This window comes from Daktulosphaira vitifoliae, unplaced genomic scaffold (assembly GCF_025091365.1).
Source record: "Daktulosphaira vitifoliae isolate Bord-2020 unplaced genomic scaffold, ASM2509136v1 Scaffold_1, whole genome shotgun sequence".
Lineage (NCBI taxonomy): Eukaryota > Metazoa > Arthropoda > Insecta > Hemiptera > Phylloxeridae > Daktulosphaira > Daktulosphaira vitifoliae.
Window position 1 is genome coordinate 84,189,756 of NW_026099572.1, and position 21,895 is coordinate 84,211,650.

General features: G+C 29.7%; 1 protein-coding gene and 1 long non-coding RNA gene across 6 annotated transcripts in view; one reads left to right on the forward strand and one right to left on the reverse strand.

The window, feature by feature from the left end:
• Positions 1-21,895, reverse strand: part of LOC126894686 (adenylate cyclase type 5) — a 118,217-nt gene that overhangs the window by 63,942 nt on the left and 32,380 nt on the right. The gene's annotated exons all lie outside the window — the stretch shown is intronic.
• Positions 10,989-12,840, forward strand: LOC126894696 (uncharacterized). 2 transcript variants are annotated; one of them, XR_007701485.1, is made up of 4 exons: positions 10,989-11,189; positions 11,498-11,570; positions 12,285-12,393; positions 12,472-12,840. It is a non-coding gene; the product is annotated as an uncharacterized LOC126894696 (long non-coding RNA). The 2 variants fall into 2 exon arrangements; XR_007701486.1 differs by lacking the exon at positions 10,989-11,189 and having other exon boundaries at positions 11,432-11,570; positions 12,472-12,838.

The window sequence follows — 21,895 nt, forward strand, 5'->3', positions numbered from 1 at the left end:
TTATCGGCAACCTGGTAAAATAATAACTTTAATGATAATGGATTTGGTTTATATAACTATAATATTTTTAAATGTGACAGACGTACTAATACTAGTATATTTTCTTGGGGTAGAGGCGTCTTCGTTGGCATTCATAAAGATTATCCTGCTTCTCTTATATCTGTCCCTGACCTAAATCTTGAACAAGATTTTGTTCGCTTTATGGTTGGTCAATCTAGTTTTGTTTAAGGTGGTGTCTATATTCCCCCCAACTCTTCTCCTATCATTTATGGGTCACATATTAACTCTATCGAATACATATGTAAGAGCTACCCTGCCCACGCAATTATTTTATGTGGTGACTATAATTTGCCGGAGATATCTTGGGAGAATGACGATAATTGCCTAATTTATTCTTCATTATCACACTCTCGGAGTGCTTGCATCTTTGAAGCATTCACTACTTGTGGTTTTTTTTTCAAAAAAACAATATAGTTAATCATTTTTATTCTATACTTGACCTTGTATTTTCTAGTAATAAACTAATATGTGTCGAAAAGTTGTATGAACCTGTTGTTCCATCTAACCTTTATCATAATGCATTAAATATTTATCTCCTAATAAATCTGTCTTCTCCTCATTGTTATCGCAGTCACTCATTCTACAACTTTCGATTATGCACGTTTGTTCTTATCATCTTTTGACTGGTACTCAACTTTCCAATTATACAATGTAGACGCTGCGTTTAATGCTCTTTATGATGCCTTACACAAGTCGGTTCTTGACTTTGTTTCTAAGTGTACATTTACCGATTCAAAATTCCCGCCTTGGTTTTTTAAGAGTCTCAAAAATCTTGATTTTAAAGAAAAAGGCCCATATTGAATTCAAGACATCCTTGAATGCTCGCGACTATAGGTAACTTTCATTGCTTCGAGCTCGATTTACATACGAATCTAAAAAATGTTTACATAGATATGTTGAACGTATAGAATCGTCTTTAAATAGTAATCCTGCTGAGTACTGGAAGTTAGTTAAAAACAAAAGGTCTTTTAATGCGATTCTTAAGGAGGTTTCCTACAGAGAAACTATCTCTACTAATGAGCAGGAAGCGAACAATTTGTTTTCTATGTACTACTCTTTTGTTTTCTGCGATAATCAACTTAATCTTGATACTTCCTCGTTAGGTATCAAGTCCTTTGATTTACATAATAATGTTAACTTTACTGTTGAAAATGTTTATAAACACTTATCTGACTTGCATGGTAACTGGTCCATTGGACCTGATGGTTTATTTGGTGAGTACTTATATCAATTAAAAAATATTATAGCTTTCGCCTCTGGACTCTTTTTAAGCGTTTATTACTTGAAGAAGGAATCTTTCCTTCTATATTAAAATTCAGCTCAGTTACCACTGTACACAAGTCCGGTGAACTGTTCAATGTTTCAACTGTCGTCCGTTTTCAATCCAGTCACACATTTCCAAAATTTTTTAATTGTTGGTCTTGCATTGTATCCAACCTTCGATCAATAAAATTCTTATGGAGGAACAGCATGGCTTTCGCCCTGGTTCTTCCAGCTGTAATTTAGTCTTTAACAACTATTTATATCAATCTTTTAATTTGAAAACACAGGTAGATACCATTTACACGGATTTCAACAAGACATATGATTCAGTTAATCGCAATGCCCTAATCCAGGTCCTTAACTTATCCGGAATCGGTGAACCTCTCCTGTACTGGTTTTCGTCTTAACTATCTTGCCGTTATCAATGGGTCAAATTGCTTGGAGTAAAATCTAATATCTATCCTGCTACGTCCGGTATTCCTCAAGGAGGTCACTTATCTCCGCTCCTGTTCTCTCTACTATTCATTAACAGTGTATCAAGCTCAATGACTCTCTTAGACTTGAAAGGGTTCAGCGTAAATTTATGAGATATACTAGTTTTAGATTGTATATCTCTTGGTAACCCCACAACTATGGACCAGTTGCTGCCCAACTAAGGCTGGTTTTGCTGGCTGAGTGTAGACGGATCTCGGGTATTAAGTTCCTAAATAGTTTATTTGTTCATTAATTTGTTTTACAGTTCCCCAACGTCATTCCCTATCTGTTGCTCTTTTTTATGTTCTTTTCACCTCCACTAATTACCTTAAAAATGAGCTTGTTACACGTATGATGTCAAATTTTAACGTTGACCCTTCATTTCTTCTTTGCCTATAATTAACTGAATAAGCTGTTAATTTATTATTTATCATATTTGTACAATTAATGTATAACTGATATGTATAATGTGTATATATATTCAAAGGGTTTATCCCGTATATTTAACAAAAATCAAATATATTTTCATTTATTTGTCCTATATTTTCGTATAGTACTTAATAGCAAGAATCCCATTGTAAGTTGCTATTAAGTTTTCCTTTTTTTTACATTATTTGTATGTAAACAGTTTATTTTAATTATTACTACTAATTTAAAATTTATTTACTTGTGTGTAATTATATTTCTTGGTACATAAATACAATAAAAGTAACTAATATAGTCTTAAAACTCAATTTTGAGTTTTCATATTTATTTTCAAGGTTTATCTTTTCTTAACTTACTAAAGATCCAAACAACATTCTAAATTGTTTATCAGCACCCTTGCCAAATAATAATCTCAAACTAAGTCACTGAAATATTTAAAGAATATAAAATTATAAATTTCCAATTGATATATGATGATTTTATTACATGAAGTCACGTGGCTTCCAGTTTTCTTAATAACTGATGAATTATGAATTTAAAAATTAAAGACTTTATAGCTCTTTTTTTTACTTTGGTATTTAAAAAAAATAACAGAATTTTAAAATACTATAGAAAAAATTATTTCTAAAAGTGAAAAAACCAATAGTCACCGATATCTAATCATTATTACTATCAACTAAAAGTATTATGTATACTAATTCGCTATATTTTAATTTAATAATAATAAAATTAGAATTTATTTTCTCTAATAATGAAAAATAAAAAATGTTGTTTAATGAATAAATGTGTCATAAAAACCCATTTTTCTTTTAATAGTGTTTATTTGTGAATTTATGCAATTATAATTTTCAATAAGTAAATATGACAATAGATAATGAATATAGGGTTGGCCTGGCCTAGTGGGTAGAAATGAATATTTTGGCGCACTGAATCCCGGGTTCAACCCTCAGGGTGCCAATGAGATTTCTCTTGTGATTTTTTTCATTGGTAGTCTTAATCTCTAACGCAAGCCGACAATAATACTTATCCCGTTTATGACTCCCTAATGTGAGAAAAGGAGCCACTGCCCACTTTAACATGTTAAATTCGGGAAATCAAAGGATGTAAACTGATTATTATTATTATTATTATTATTATTATTATAGTAAATATGGTGTAAATATCTTGTTAGTAAAACTCACATTACAGTTTCTTGTACATTGTTGGAAGTACGTTTAATACTTAGAGATCTTGGTCGAAACCAAAAATCGGAAATTGCTCAACTTCTGCTGAAATATTGTTCCTAACTCCTTAAATAAGTAATAATTATCTGGAAGAGACATAGACAATTGTGTACCTTAGTTGCTAGTGAAGCAACTAATAAAGTTCAACTATTGTTTAATGTCAACAACATAGCATAGTTCTATTTTAAACGTTTAGTAAATATAAGTTACATGTAACGTACAATACGTCTGACCTGAATCCTTGTACAATTGGTTGTAGGTATCTCCAAATGAGATGGAGTTAGTTGGCTATGATGAAAATTGGTAATAGACGAATCGTCAAATAAAGTAAGTTAAGTTATTAACATTATAAATAAGATAAAAGATAGTATCGAAAACTTTGTCTATAAAGGTCACTCAAATACAACTGACCATTATTAGTTCGACGTCAGTAGATCTGGACTACAGATGAGTAAAATTAACACATCATCATCACTCTCTATATTAATTAATATGTNAGTATCGAAAACTTTGTCTATAAAGGTCACTCAAATACAACTGACCATTATTAGTTCAACGTCAGTAGATCTGGACTACAGATGAGTAAAATTAACACATCATCATCACTCTCTATATTAATTAATATGTGTTACGAAGTAAGTAAATAAAATTACAATGCGAATAATATAAGTAAAGAACATAGTAATATTCTTACAACGTCGATAACAAAAAGTTTTATACGCGCATTTAAAATCTAGATTATAAGGTCTCAGCCTGATTAGAGTACCCCCGCTATCTAGCTAGGGTGCAAAGTCTATCTACTGGAACGGGATCGAACACCGAGCACCGGCGAAGAACGCTCTATCTTGCTTTTGGACGTCTTACGTGAATCATCATTACCGACGATCATACGTCGACCACTGAAAGTTTTTTTTTTATATCTATTAAAAAATGCTTATTTGTATCTTCTTTTTTATTATTCTGTTTAATTTTAAATATATATATATATATATTTATTTAATTATTTTAATTTCTTTTTTTTTGTCTTCTCGACTAGTGCCGTAATATATATGATCATTTAGGCATTGTTGTGTATGTTTAAGTCACATATATTATATTTAAAAAAAAACTATTATTGACACTAAAATCATTCGTATCAGGCGTTGAATAGAATTATTTGGTAAAATTCGAGTGCTCAAGTTGGGTGACGAGAATTTTGGAATGGTTAAGTGGCTTTCTGTGCTATTCAGGTAAGTACAGAAAGTCTTCTTATTTAACAGATTTTATTTTTTTAATCACTACGTAATTATTTATAAATGACAAACTATGACGCTTTATTAACGATGCGCAGGCATATTGATTAAAATGCCTGGATTATTTTTGCGTTAGATAGTTTAGAGGAACCCATAAAAGAACTATCAAAGACCATATGAATTGTAATAGACTTTTATAAAGAGTTAAAAAGTTTAAAATTCGCATTTAAGAATAAAAAAGTGGTATGTAAGCGGCTGTTCAGTTGTTTCTGCTTTTCTTTTAAAAATACGATCTTCAAGTCAACTTGCGGTCCTGATAACCTGATGTGTTATGGTATGATCTGAATTATTTACTAGTATGGCCATGTCATACGAATAAGTCCCAATTAAGGTATTTATGTTTGTTCGAATATCTGCAGTGTATATAATGTAAATAAGAAGCATCTTCTTTGTCGTTTACTTTTGGAACATTAGCTAGTATGTTATAATTATTTAACAATGAGATTTTTAGTCTTTAAATGAGGATTCTATTCTCTAGAAAGTATTTAATGAGTAGATTATATAGTGCAGCAAGGAAACATTTTATTATATAAAAGCATGCAATCGTGCCAGACTGTGTTAAATATTTGTGCTACATCCAAAAAAACACCAAAGCAATACTTTTTTTATTTCAAAATACATAAATATGTGATCAATTACTCGATAAAATTGATGATAAGAAGAATGTCAAGATTTAAAACTGAACTCGAATTTAAGTAGATAGTTTAGTTTACATTTTTCGTAAAGAGTTAAGTTTAACCGAAAAAGAAGTAGCAGCAGTAAAAAGTATTTATACTTTTATAGTTCCCTTTTACATTAAAGTATGGTTAGATGCGAATTCAGTCATGAAAGCACCGTTGCAAGATTTAAATTTTACTAAAACTCTTTTATCTCAATAGACAAAGATATATATCAAATCACTATTAAAAATATGTGTAATCATTTATGGTTCTTAAAACCTGAAAGTAGTAAATTTTCTTTTTTTGATGATACCATATCATAAAAAACATTGGACCTACATCTTATATTCCATCATATAAACGTTTAATTATTAATTCAAAAGGAGCTAATGTGTTAATAGGTAAAGAAATCAAATAGTTCATTAGAATTGATTCATATCAACTGTTTAAAAGATTTTATTTAAACACAACATTTCTAAAAGAGGATCCTATTAATTGGAAAAATAATAAAGATTATGAAAGTGCCTTAAAAATAGTAAAGAAGATTTCAGTAACAAACGATACAGCTAAAATGACGTAAAACTTATGGAATATTTCAACAACAAAATTATCCATAATGAACAACAGAAACAATATTTATTACAGGTCGTATATGAATATCGAAAACAATATCCTGACCATAAAAAAGGAACTTTAAATGCAAATACTTAAAAATAAATTAGTATATTAGTTCATAGGATATTTTTCGTTTTTAGTATGAGTTAAAGTTTTAAAAATTAAGTTATAATTTTTAAATTATTTAAATAATTAATATTTTATTTACATATATCATTCCCCGCAAGGGAATCCGCAAGGATTACGGGCCTAACAACCCCGCGGACCCTAGTTATTTCAGTGGGGGTGGCAACACGTACCACTGCTCTTAGCCGGTCATGACTTTGATTAGTTGGGACCGGTAGGCCTGGGCATACCTGCTTGCTAACAGCGAATAGGCCCTCCTAACCCAGCCATACCAAGTGAAAGGGTTGCTAACTTGTCACAGGGTAGTTAGCCGAAAGGTAAAGTGACCATTGGGATCCTCTATGGCACCTGGCGCACCATAGAGTATACAGCCTTATCACAGTATCGAGCTCTGCTGTGACGGACCTTTATTTCTCGACTTCTCGTGGGAACTATATGGATAAAAACATAGAAAAACCACAAAACAACAAACTTGTGACGATCAGGGATCCTACGGACAACCTGTCGGAACAAGAGCGTGAACTAGCGATTCTTCGCAAAAGAATCGCTGTATTTGAAGGTCTCAATGCCAACAACGGGACTCTTGGTGAACCGTCTACTAGCAAAGAGACAGCAACGTCAACTAATGCAGACCAGGAGTCGCAAGATCAACTGGGAGCAGTAGCTGACAAAATCGAGGATCTAAAACGTAGACCCTCGGACAATAGAATTCAATTCACTCAGATAAACCTGCATCACAGTAAGGGGGCCAGTAGCGTGTTACTAAGGACCTTAAATGAGAGGCATACAACACCCTTACAAATAGCACTTATTCAGGAACCATGGATAAATGGACACCAGATTAAGGGGCTAAATCTAAGGAATTTTAAACTGTTTCATAAACAAGCAGATAAACCAAGAACTTGCATTTTGGTTAATAATAAAGTTAAAGCCAGCCTGATACTTAATCTATCAAGTGCAGACTTGACTATTATTAGAGTAACACTAAATGATGGTAAAAACATTATAGTAGCTTCAGGATACTTACCATATGAGGTCACAGACCCAGGTAGGGACCTAACTATGCTCTTTAATTATTGCAAAAATGAAAAATTAGAACTAATCCTAGGTATGGATGCTAATGCACACCACACTATTTGGGGGAGCAGTAACATCAACCAAAGAGGAGAGGTTATAATGGATCTATTGCTGACTACAGACCTAAGTATACTGAATAGAGGTAGTGAACCTACTTTTGTTATCAGGAACAGGCAGGAAGTCATTGATCTAACAGTTTGTTCAAAAGGGTTACTTCAAAAGATAAAAGGGTGGAAAGTGTCCTCCGAACCTTCTCTTTCTGATCATAGGCACTTACGATTCACTTTGGAAATTAACAAAGTTGAGACGGAGTACTATAGGAACCCGAAAAGAACAAACTGGGACAAATACAGGGCAGATCTCTCTCGTGACCTGATTAACCTACAGTTTAGATTGGGGTCGAGACAGAGTACTGAAAGGGCTGTAAATATGCTACAGGACTCCATTGTCTCAGCTTACAAAGAAAACTGTCCTTTAATAGAAAGGAAAGGTACAGGGCAGGGTGTAGCTTGGTGGAATGCTAACCTGTCTAAATTAAGAAAGAGTTCACGTAAGCTCTTAAATAAAGCAATGAAATCAGGTTTGGAACAACACTGGGAATCCTATAAGGACGCCCAAAGGAACTACAAATCTGCATTGAAAAAGTCCAAAAGAGAAAGCTGGAAGAAGTTCTGTGGGGATATACAACAACTCCCTATAGCAACTAGACTTCTGCGATCACTAAGGAATGGACCAAACAAAACTGTCGAGGCAATACTACTGCCAGACGGAATGTTCACCAATAATGATAATGAAACATTATCACATTTGATGAACACACATTTTCCTGACTCTACAATTAACAACAGAGAACAGGAACATGATGCACAGGACAAACGTGTGACCTGTGCTGATTGGAGACTAACCAGGAAAGTGATAACCCCAAGTGGAATAAGATGGGCAATAAAAGCCTTTGGCAGTTTTAAAGCTGCAGGCTGTGACGAAATTTTCCCTGCACTTCTGCAAGAAGGGTTAGAGATAATCGTCCCCCATCTCTGCAAAATATTTAGGGCATGCCTTGCCTATGGTTATCAACCAGAAAGCTGGCGTAAGGTTAGGGTAGTGTTTATACCCAAACCTAACCGCACTAACTATTATGAAGCAAAATCCTACAGACCAATAAGTCTTACTTCTTTTCTTCTTAAGACTATGGAGAAACTTATTGATAGGTACATCAAGGAGGGGCCTCTTAAGGAGAACCCTTTACATGAAAACCAACATGCGTATCAAACGGGGAAATCTACTGATACAGCTCTACACTGCTTAACTACTAAGATAGGGAAAGCTGTAGAGAATAAAATGTATGCAGTAGGTATATTCCTGGACATCGAAGGGGCTTTTGACAATACTCCCTTCGATGCTATGTGTGAATCTGCACAACAGCGTGGAATAGAACCACTTATTATTAAGTGGATAGAATCCATGCTTAAGGAACGCTCCATTTTGGGACAGCTCAATGAGACCAAAGTAATCAAGAGTGTCAAACAGGGATGCCCACAAGGCGGGGTTCTATCCCCCTTGCTATGGTGTCTAGTATTGGACTCGCTTATTAGAGAGTTAAACAAATATTGTTATACACAAGCCTATGCGGATGACTTGGTTATAACAGTGGTGGGTAAATTCCCAGACACTATTATTGACTTAGCACAACAGAGACTTAACACTATACAGATATGGTGTAGTAAGTACGGTCTATCTGTTAATCCAAATAAAGCAGAGGTTGTTATGTTCACTAGAAAGAGAATAGGACTAGACAACCTGGACACTCTTACTCTGAATGGACAAGAAATTAGCTTAAAATCAGAAGTAAAATACTTAGGTATTATCTTGGATAGTAAGCTAAAATGGAAATCACATGTTGAGTCAAGAATCAAAAAAGCAATGACCACATTGTGGACTTGCAGCAGAGCCTTGGGAAAGACATGGGGTCTTAAACCAAGAGTTATGTATTGGTTGTACACGTCAGTGATTAAACCTATGATATTGTACGGTGCCCTGGTCTGGTGGACCAGAACAGCACTCATTACAGCTAGGAAAGAACTTAGTCGCATACAGAGAATGGCTGCTATTGCCATCACTGGAGCATTAAGAACTACACCAACGGTCGCATTAGAGGCACTAATTGGATTGCCTCCTCTGCATCTAGAGGTGAAAGCTCACGCCAAAGCTACAGCACTAAGATTCCACAACTTAGGTATGTGGACTTTGGAGAGTGATACAACAGAACATGGTAAAATACTAAAAGAGATAGACAAGGGCTTTTTAGAATACCCCTTGGACTATATCAAACCGGTTCTTAAGAATAACATTCCCTACAAAGTGGAGATCACTACACGTATAGAATGGAATATTAACCACCTGACTGACAAAGGAGGATTTGTGATATATACAGATGGATCCAAAAAATCAGGAAAGGTAGGTGCTGGAATTTGGGGCTTAAAGCCACGAATAAATGTCAGTATGTCATTGGGCACAACACCCTCTGTTTTCCAAGCAGAGGTGATGGCGATACTGGTAGGGGCTCAGAACCTGCTGGTATACAAAAATAGGAAGATAACTATCTTAAGTGATAGTCAAGCGGCTTTGAAAGCACTCTGTAACGATCAGGTGAATTCAAAGCTGGTCCTCGAATGCAGGGAAACTTTAGAATCACTATCGAGGTTCAACAAAGTTACACTAGCGTGGGTACCAGGACACAACGGTGTCACTGGAAATGAGAATGCTGACTTTCTAGCCAGGAAAGGAGCAGAGAACACCTATGTTGGACCAGAACCAGTGGTAGGGCTCACTGAGCAATCGCTCAAAGCGTTACCCAAGAATTGGTGCAGAGAACAACACAGGAAAATCTGGAAGTACTTGGTAGTACCTAGACAATCTAAAATGTTTATCAAGACCCCTGGTTTATTGCTGGGTGATCTTAATAGCATGACTAGACATCAAATAAGCACCCTGACTGGTCTACTGACAGGACATGGTCACCTGCTTAAGCATCTTAACGCAATGGGGGTATCGGAATCACCATTGTGCAGGAAGTGTGGAGTAGAAGAGGAAGACTCATTTCACATCATGTGCGAATGTGAAGCCTTGTCCACACTAAGATCAAACTACTTGAATAAACCATTTCCTGAAAAAGAGGATATTAAAAACCTAAAACCCAGAGAGATACTTAATTTCGCCAGAAAGACAGGACTCTTTGGTCATCTTTAGAGGTGACTTTATGGTTGGTAATGTATTAACACTTTGGTGATAACACTTAGGTGGGTAAACCGAATCAAAACAATTCGGTATGAGGTGCGCACAATGGACCAACAGGTCTGAGTGCATGGGCATTATGTCCACCTCAATAATAACTAAAACTAAAACTAAAAACTACATATATCATTTTTTGTTTGTGTGTTATAAAATTATTTTAAACTAAATGTTTTTACACGAAAAAAACAATAATTAAATAATATAAAAATATAAACATTGCTTTTACTTCATTTTAATTAAAACGTTATATGTTTCAGGATAATAAATTATTTTTATTTTATTAAACTTAACTCGCCACGGAAATTATTAAAGTTACAGAAAAATATATAAAAACTTAAATTTAGAAAATTTAATTTCAAGTAACTTTTGTATGAAACATTTTATTGTGTGACGAACAATTGATGAAATATTTTTATACTTAAAAAAAAAAATAATAATAATTCAGTAAAAAATAAAAAGATTAATTTTTTAATTTTTACAGAAAATTATTGAATTTTTGTTAAAAAAACATAAACGTTTTTTTTATAGTAAATATTTATGTTTAAAAATTATGCTCTATATAATTTTGTTGTAAGTTTAATCGTTTTTAAGTTAAGTTCAAAAAACTGAAAAACAACCCCTCAGGCTCGATTTTCAATTCTCTTGTGGCACGTGTTAAAGTTGATTTATCATGACCAAATTTGGTAGGTTTTATTTTTTTTAATATTCGAACAATATGTGAGGGTGTATTGGACAATTTTTTGAAAAAAAATTACCTCTCTATAACGTAGGACCTCCTTACCATGATGTATCATTGATACATGGTATCGGTCAGTTAAATTGCCATAATATGACAGTTTATACAGAGTGTTCAGTAAGTCAGGAAACGGGTTTCTATTGTTCTCATTGTTACAAACAATTTACATACAATTGTTTGTAACAATGAGAACAATAGAAACCCGTTTCCTGACTTACTGAACACCCTGTATAATACTACTTATATATTATACAGGTAATGGGGCGATGGATGACAAATAAAGCGAGGTCAAAAAGGCTCATTGTACCACGAAGCGACGCAGAAATGTGTAGGTCTTAAATGAATTAAAAGAAGGTTAATAATAAAAGCGACATAAAAGCGAGTGTTAAATTCTACAAATTTATGATTTAAAAATTAGTTTTAAGACATTATGTACAAAGCTATAACTATCACATTTCCTAAAAAAATTATTTTCTTTAAAATCAGTATTACCCCTGGATAATTTAAAAGTTAAAAAAGAGATATAATTATTCAGAAATTTATCTTTCACAGTTCTACAGTACATAATTTAAAAAAATATTAATAATAATTATTTTTTAATTCAATTTAAAAATCTTTTTCAATTTTATTTATTATTCCATTCAGAATAAATTTCTATTTCGTAAAGGAGCTATTTTATTACCATATATAAACTTAAAAATGTTTTATAAATTATTTCAAACTTTATAATTTAAATGAAATACATATAATTAAAATTATTATAAAAAAAGGCATAAACTAATTTAATATTTATGTTGATATCTAAAATAATTAAGTTAACACACTCAAGAAAAAATGTATAATTAAAATATCTAGTACCGTGAAGTCACGGTAAAGTTGAGATAAGTATAAATGATATCTGAAAGTGATTAACATCACTATCATAAAATATGATATGATACGAATTTGTTAGATATCACAATAATTGTAAATTTTTTGCTTAATTGAACATAGTTTTTTTTTTAATAATGTAATACACTTCAAGAGTTTTAATTTGATATAGGTTTGAAGAATGTAATCGTACCGGAACATTTTCAAAAATTATGTTGACAAAAAAAATTTTCATGCAATATATTTGGATGGGACACATAAAATACATCCCAAAATTGGCCGTAAGTAAAATTTACGATCGATAGTTCTTATGTTACATTATAACGTAAAATTTAACTCATATGTTCTTCTTTATAAAGTAGGCGGAAAACAACTCGACTCGATATAATTATTTATTATACAATCGGAAATCATTGAACTCAACAACGCATCACAAATAAGTAGTGAGGGCAAGTAAGACAAACCACAAAATAATTTCAACCAATTGCCAGATACTGAATTGTTATCAATATATATCTGTTTTAGTACTATAATTAAACTTATTTTTCGATACCATAGCATGTATATTTCTTTACAAGTTTTATAAGCTTCAATTTTAAAGTCTAATAAAATAAAAATGGGTTGAAATAAGTTGTTTTTAACATATGTAGAACATATGGTCCACATTTTTTAATAAATATCTTCTGTTGTTGACGGTAAAAAAAAAATTAAATGTAAATAATAATTATTAACCGCTCCGACTTGTGTGTATTGTTGATAACAATACTTTGAACACAAGGTAAAAATTCCATCGACTAAGATAGTATTAACTCTGTTGCATTAAAATGTTAAATTACTCAAACACGTTACTATAACAATTTGCATTATCTCTTTAACAAAAACTAATTGTGTCATCATTATTTAATCTTAAATCTGATTCCTCAACTTAATTGATAGCACTTGTAAGGAATCCAGGAAGATTAGGGAGAAGTGTTTACCGCTTCCGATATCTTGATTGCCTCAAATCAAAAACATGTTTAGCACTTATTGATAATTCGCTTTGTTATTTTAATGCAATTTTTATTAGTTTATCTTATAAATCTTCTTGTGCTTTGCGTTTAAAGGAAGATCGAACTTAATTGATGGCCAAATTAACTCTTTCATGATTGTGGTCATATTTATTTTTATTTATAACTAAATTAATTTAGTTATATCAATTTAAAGTTCTTTGTTAGTGTGACACAACAAAACTTAAAATTATAAACCACGCTATATCGTCATTTATTAAGTGTTTCTAAAAAAAATGTATAAATTCTTATTGAGAATTTTTATTGTTATAAATATTTGTAATACTTTACCCATTGTAGACAAAAGTAGTGAATATACTAAGTATTTATAACATATATTAAACTGTAACTTATAAATAAAAGTATGATAAACGAATATTATTTTAAACGTTTAGGTCTATGGATATCCAGGAATGAAATTGAAATGTGCTGTTATGATAACTGCCAAAAATTTTTTTGATTTAGGTATTTTTTTAAATCGGTGCAATTTACAACTGACTTTCTTTAAATAGGAAAGCAAATATGCGTAGTTTAATATTCCCCCATTTTATCTTTTATGTGACGAAGTTTAATAAAAAATGTTATTTTCAATTAAAAAACCACCGTTTATCGTATTGTTTTAATATTGTATTCTAATTATTTTTCAACTATTTATTACTATATTTTAGGTCAAATAGTATAACTATACAAAATGGAAAAGAAAAAATACCTATTTAACCCTATCTTTTTACAAAAAATAAGTTTCAAGCGATAGTTTTAAATATCTTCAAGATGGAATTTTACAGCTTTTAATGTACATCCAGTATGTTCACCTTAGATTCCTACCGGTGAGGTTCGTCTATTAGCAGCTATAAGACACTTAACACACTAATCAGTTTGACACTTTTTTATTATTTTATATGATTTAACAATTTAAAACATTGAGCACCCTTACTTAAGATAACAAATGAAACATGTATAACAAATGAGATAATTAATTAATTAAATTATAATACATCTATATTGAGGTGATCCAACCCAGTCTTCTCTGTTTAATTTCATTTCCTGCTGCACACAGCTCAGCCCGTTTAAAATTCTCCTAAATTATTCAACTTTACAATTATAACATGAGTAATATTATTTGCACGTTCAAGTTACATAGACGACAAACCAATTGCGACAACTCTCTGGTTTGACAATAACTAAATAACCGCCTAGTGCGGTAACTTTCGCTACACTAAAAGAAAAGTGAGAAAAAATGTGAAGTTACTTATTTTAAACTACAAAAACAACCGACAACAACTGCTCACACAGGAGGGCCCTGATAATACACCAGCATATATGTTAACAACCACCTGATCACGTATACATAATAGCATGACACAGTTGGACCAAGTGATATGCCTGGTCTTTGATGTATGTATTACACAGTATGAATAATAAAAGGAAGAAGGCTACCCTTTTTAAAAAATATTCTAGTTGCCGATAGCTAAACACAAATTACAATTTCAATTTAATAACTGAAATTATAATTAACTAACGAAGGTCAGAATAATCGATCTTTTTTTTTAAAAAATTACTTCACTAAATTATTAAATACTAATTTCATACTAAATTTAATTAGTATAAATAGTATTCATCATGTATTATACCCAAAAATCAAAAAACTTGTAATTAGTATTAATTAAGGAGATATTGCTTTTGGAAAATCTATCTATCAATTTGCTTCGAATTGATTTTTATGATAGTGATTTTAATTTTTTAATTAGATAAATTTTTTGTATTTTCCAGTAGTTTCTTTTTAATTTCTAACTAAAACGGTATTTATTTTCTTATATTAACCATGTTTTAAAACAAGTATAACAAAAAAACATGTTTATGGTCAAATAAGAACGTATTTTATGTTTATAAGATTTTTCATTGATGAAAGAATAATCAATCTAAAAACACATGAAATAAATCAAACACATACTTTTTATGAAATTTTATATTTTTAAATTTAACAGCGAATTCAATTTAGACACTGATTGTTAAATTATATTCAAACATACAATTTATCTACAGAAAATACAAAATTTATAGTTTATTAATTTTAATTTTCAGATACATTTGTACACTTATAATACTCCTCAAATGACGCAAAGTTCTGACATTCATTGTTTTCTTATAGTAAATATAATTTTGTCATTATTAATGGAATCCTCTAATTTATAATCACATTCAAATCCAATATTGTTAATATCATTTTTTAAAATTTTTTGGTTAGATATACGAAAATTTAACAAAACACTATTTATTGCGACATTATTTAGTGATCCACAATCTGTATGACCACTAGAGTAATTTAAAACAGGTACTATTGAAAATATAAAAGGATCTTTTTGCATCAACTTACAATCATTTTCTTGAATAAATTTTTGCAACGGACCACGTAACCCAGTTAAGAAATCTTTGATCTTAATGTGATTTACTATTTCAAGTTTTAATATTGTTTTCATATTAGGTATATTAAAGAAATCCTTCATTAATAATTCTAGAAACTCGTACTTAGTGTCATGAAAAACTACCGAATGTTTTTTCAAATCATCTATGAATTTTGACAATTTATTGAATATGTTACGCAATGAATCATTCTCATAAAATTGACTAATGTGATTCAATGCATGTGCCAATGACCTAATCAATAATTTACTTCTTATTATTATTAAACGGTATAATTCAAAGCACTGTACCGCTGCTTTAATTTCATTTTCAGGATTAAAATTCAAGCAAATAAAACTTAAATGATTTAATACTGAAAATAAATGATGAAGAATAATACTGTACTTACAATTCAAAAACATATTCGCGTACAATATTTGATTAGCAATACTTGGATCACGGCAGTAAAACGTATCTTTAATATTTGAATTAGGTTTATATATAAATTCCCACAAAACATACGGTTTCGCATCTGTTTTAAAAGATATCGATTTAAAATGTTCCCATCCGGATTTTTCAGTCATTTTTAAGAATTGTTTTACTGTTAATTCACATTTTACACTTCCATGGACAATTAGGATTATGCAAATAAAATTTAACATCAATTTCATTTTTAATAAAAAAAACTTCTATTGCGTAAATAAGTTACTAAATAGTTAATATGATTTAAATAAAATTTCAATTGAGTTAGTGTAATAGTTTTATATTAGTTCCACGATTAAATTATATAATAATAGAAGTATAAAAATTATACTATTTTGGATCATAAATAAATAAATGTTAAAATATTTCTATTTAAGTCTTAATTTCTTCGAATTTAAATTTGTTAAATAAAGGTTTCTTTAATTCCTTCAATAAACTTTGATTTTTTTACCCAAAATTTGAATTTTATTACAATTTAACCAGTTTATAGTTGAAAAGCAGCCTTTTTTAAATTTTATAATTTGTAAAATATTGTTACTGATTAAATCTTAAAAATCAATTTTGAGTTTTCTTATTTATTTTCTAGGTTTATCTTTTCTTAAATTACTAAAGATATAANATTGTTTACCAAGTATTTTATAGATATATCATGTAATTTTTTTTAATAATACACATGGAAGTATTGTGGAAGGAGGGGTATCCAGCCCACTAATTAGCCAAATATAATCGTTTTAATGGGCAATATTATAATGCAGGGTAATTCTTTTAAAATTAACCACTTGATTTCTTTTAATATAATAATTATATTAAGAATATTATTTTTGGTATTATTTATTTTAATGTATTTCTTGATTTATTAATTATTAAGCATTTTATAATTTGTCCCATAAACCTTATAAGGGTGTCGAGTTAATTTTTAGCTTCGATACGAAGCTGAGAAGGTATTGGTTTTACTAAATTCCCTCGTTCCCCGTAAATGGGGGAAACCTCCAAAAAAATTACAAATTTAAAAATCGCTAATATTCGAAATTTTTTCAATTTTTTTTACTTAAAAGTGCCATACATTTTTGAAAAATAATCAAATTAATATAATTTTTTGTTTTTTAGATGCTTGATGTTTTTACCTATTATTTGGTATATTTTTTTTAATAAATTTGACCCTTTATCTGCCCACAGGGGGGGATTTAAAATGACCACTTTTTCATAAAAAATTAACTTTTTCAACTTAACTTTTGAAATTTCCGGAAGATCTGACACTTTTATATATATCTTATATTAAATCTAATGTAATGTACTTTATTATGCAAAAAAAAAATTTCAGACTTTATTTTGTCTTCACGGTGAAAATAGCTACCAAATGCTATTATTGTGTGAAAATTCTCGATTTTATTTTTTACATTTTTAACTTTATAATGATATAACTTATTGAAAAGTGTATGGATCAACATAATTTTTTTATGAGAAACAATAATTTTTAATAATCCCTTTTTCATTCGATATACTTTATCTGAATCAGGATATTAATAACGAACTAGCAGATTATGTTGCTTTTGGAATAATCCACCAATTTTTTAAAATTAAACACTATCTAAAGATTTGCATCGAAGCGTTTTTTTTTATAGTGATTTTAATCACTGTCAGATATCATTATACTTGATCCAACTATGCCACGTCACAGTGCCGGGACCCCCCTGTGCTGGGTTGTTTTTAATGGTAATATCTATATTAAACAAGCTTATAATATAAAAACGGTAGCACAGTGGGGTCACGGCATAGTGTGGAAGTGTAGCATAGTTGGAACAAGTATAAATGATATCTGAAAGTGATTAAAATCACTATAATAAAAAACGCTTTGATGCAAATCTGTAGATAGTATTTATTTTTAAGAAGTTGGTACATACATACAAAAGCAACATAAATTCCTATTTCTTTTTTTAAATTAAATTTAATAATTTTTCATATGTGAGGTAAATTCATATCAAATCAACAAGAGCCGTCGTGCGATCATTTTAATTGTTTACTTAAATGGCCATAAAATGATTTGTGTATTAATCTGTTAAAGAGTTAGTATATAAATGATTATTAATTAAGAATAAGACACCAATTTTTTTAAAAACTATTAAAATTTGTAAAGACAAATATTGTTTTATTCAAAAAACTGTATAGCCATAAGTAGTGAAATATTATTTTCTTTAACCCTTCAGAGATAAACAATCTAAACTTTAATTTTCTTTAATGTTAATCCCTATGTTTAGCTTTATTATATAATAGTATTAAATATTTCAAAATTTTTTTTTTAGAGTTTTATTTTATTCGAAGAACCATTCTTCTGTAATCGTTTGCTTAAGTTTGATGATTTTTAATCAATTTTCTATTCTTAATATGTTTCTTAGCATACAGTTATCGTCATCGTTACATGCTCTTTATTTAACAGAAATGCAAGCGTAAACATTTAAACAGTCGAAAGAGCACATCTAACACTCCGATGAAATTTCTTTCTAAGAATAATCATAAATGATATCACATTCCAGTGTGCACTAGACACACTTACCCCAAAATTACATATTTCTAATCTCACTTAATTTTTTAATTTATCCCTTGTTATTAAGGTGTTAACTATATTTTAGCTATGATGAATGACTGAGAAGTTATTAATTTCACTATGTATTTTTTTATGTCTGTCCTCACTTGTTTTCAACTCTAATCGGACCGATTTCTTTCAATGGTACGTCAAAGAATATCAAATTAAAAATAGTTACTTTTGCCGGAAAAGTTAATTTTTGTACATTTTCTGGAAATTCTCCGGTACTTGATGTAATCAGGGTAATAAATGTAATAATTAATTAGTAACACTAGGTATTTTTATTAATAACAGTATTAATATTATTTTCAATAACAAGACAATATTTTGGAATATCTTCCGCTGCTTAACAAAAATGGGTCAACGTGACAGTTCAAACGATAATTATAAAATCAGTCTATATCATGTTTTGTCCAGCGCCCGAGCGACCGGTTCGCACCGCTTGTCGCATAGCACGACCTGTCGGACGTGAAGAGGAACCGCCGCGATCGCCATCTGGCGGTAACACCGGAAATTCGATGCAACCGCGACAAACTATTTAAAATTCCTCCTAAGGGCAGATAAGGGGTCACATTTTTAAAAAATAATAGCAGTTTTAAGTAAAAAATGTTTTTAAAAAAATTAGATTTGTTTCAATAATAAAAATTAACATTTTTTTGAAGATTTTCCCCCTTTACGGAGAACGAGATAAATTAATTCAATTTTTGAGGGTAATGTCTTCAACTAGATATGATTTTTTGATATTTTGACGTAGCGTTGAAAAAAACCGATCCGATGAGGGCTGAGACAGAAATAAAAAAAAAACATAGTAAAATTAATACCTTCACAGTTTCGTTTGATAGTTAAAAGGATATGTTTATGTAAATTTGATATTATTTTGGTGGTTAATGTTCCATATTACTGAAGTATTCATGTATTTTTCCAATTCAGTTATATTTATAGTTATTATCGTGGTTACTTTTTGCTATATCCTACCCATAAACCAGCGAAATTTTATTGCAACTCCTTTTCTACAATAACACACTTTTGTTATGTAAATTGTAGTATGTATAATTTTATTGTACTACTGTACAGACTGTAACTGTCATTTAACGTTATGTTTTATCCAAAATCTACAATTCATAAATATATATTGATGTCAAATGTTCTAAACAAATTTATTGAACAAATGTCATTGGGAATAGATATTTTATGAAAACATATCTAACTTGAGAATGTATTATCTTAAATATAATCTATACTTTTAAAGTGAACCAATTCATAAGTAATATTAGTAGTAGTAAACACATAACTAAACAGTTGCAAGAATTTATAATTGTATATAATAACTTTAACAAGAATCGAGTATTATCTTTTGTTTTTTTAAGCACTCCGGGTACTAGTAACAATCGTAAATTTCGAAGATATTACAGTGTATTTACTTTTGTTATTAAATATTTGTATATTACTTTATCAGTTGAGGAATTTTAAATAATATGAAGTTTTTTAGAAAGTATAAATCGTGTACGCAATTAATACAGAATGATTACTTCAGTAATTCACAAATTATAATTTAAAGTAACTTATGAAGCTACAAAAAATTAAAACCAATGTTTTTAATGAAAAATAAAAATATATTTTTAACATATAATTTGTTTGATCGGTAATACTTTGTTTGTTGGCAAAAGTATCAATATTACAATACTTAAATTTAATATGAGAATTTAGTCATGTTATTTGAAATTCATCAGTTGGGATAAATAATAATAAATAATTATAGACTTTACTGAAGCTTTGGCGTGCTGTACAAAATACATTCTATCCTAAAACTAACTTAATAAAAAATAATTTATTAATACATTAAAACTCAAAGTTACGAAAAGGTTTAGACTTTTTAAATCTCGATCGCAAAGGAAATTGAACAGATGCTCAATAAAAGAAACGCTTCATTAACATAACTAGGTGAGAGTTCGAGAGGCATTATCACCCTTAAATCTAAAATTAGCTCCCTTAGCGTCTTAGTTTCTAGTCCCTGGTTTATTTTAAGAAGAGTTAATTAATGTTTTATATCTAGTAAAAAAAAATTATTGAGATACCGTTAGTAACTTAAATAAAATATCAATAGATTCTGACTAGCTGAAAATCTATTTTAAGTAACGAGGAACATGATAGAACTGAATTTAAAAGTGTGACTACATAAGTGGGTTTTATATAAACTTATTATTCGTCGAATTCATAGACAAAAACGGTACCGGGATTAGTCAATTTTAATGAGATAATGAAAGCAAATAAGTAAGGTAGAAAATTTAAAGCTCTAAAAAAAAAAAACTAAATACGTACAATTATGCATACATATTAATTAATAAACGTCTTAATAAAATAATATGTTGAAAGAAACTTTTAAAGAAAAACGTGATTTAAAAGACGTAAAATATATATTATAATTAAAATTACGAAAATTAAAAATAATTGTAAACAAAATTTTTGATAGATAATTTATTTTGTCTAACAACGATTAACTATAATACTTATTTAAGGATTAATAACACTTTAACATTTAGTAATGCTAGAATTTTAAAATACTTGTTGAACTTGTACTGGAAAAGTAAAAAGTAACCAAATATTTCGGTATAATCAAATTAACATTCATTAATTCTCATTGAAACATATAGGTTTTAAGAACACAAAAATATTTTCTACGCTTGAAAATAACAATAAAAAAAACCCAGCACAGTGGGGTCGCGGCATAGTGGGGATGTTGCATAGTTGGGTCCAGTATAGATTTAATCTGACAGTGATTAAAATCACTATCATAAGAAACGCTTCGATGCAAATCAGTAGATAGTGTTTAATTCTAAGAAATTGGTGGATAATTACAAAAGCTACATTATCTGCTAGTTTCTTATTAATACCCTGATTAAGATAAAGTATGTCGAATGAAAAAGGGATTATTAAAAAATATTATTTCTCATAAAAAAATTGTGTTGATTCGTACACTTTTCAATGAGTTATAGCATTATAAAGTTAAAAATGTAACCAACCCAACCCAACATCAACTCCTATTTCCTTAATTATATCCAGATTAGTAATTATTTTAATTATATATTATATAATTTTTATAATTAATTATTTTCAAATTATTATTGATTTTTAATATGTTAAAAGTAATCATTTTGAACCTACTTCTTTTTGTTCTTTAAAGTGAAAGTTTTAATAAAAAAAAAATGAATTTATTACCATAACTTTTAACTCAACTTGCAAGTTTGAAATAAATATTATTAAATAGAAAAAAAT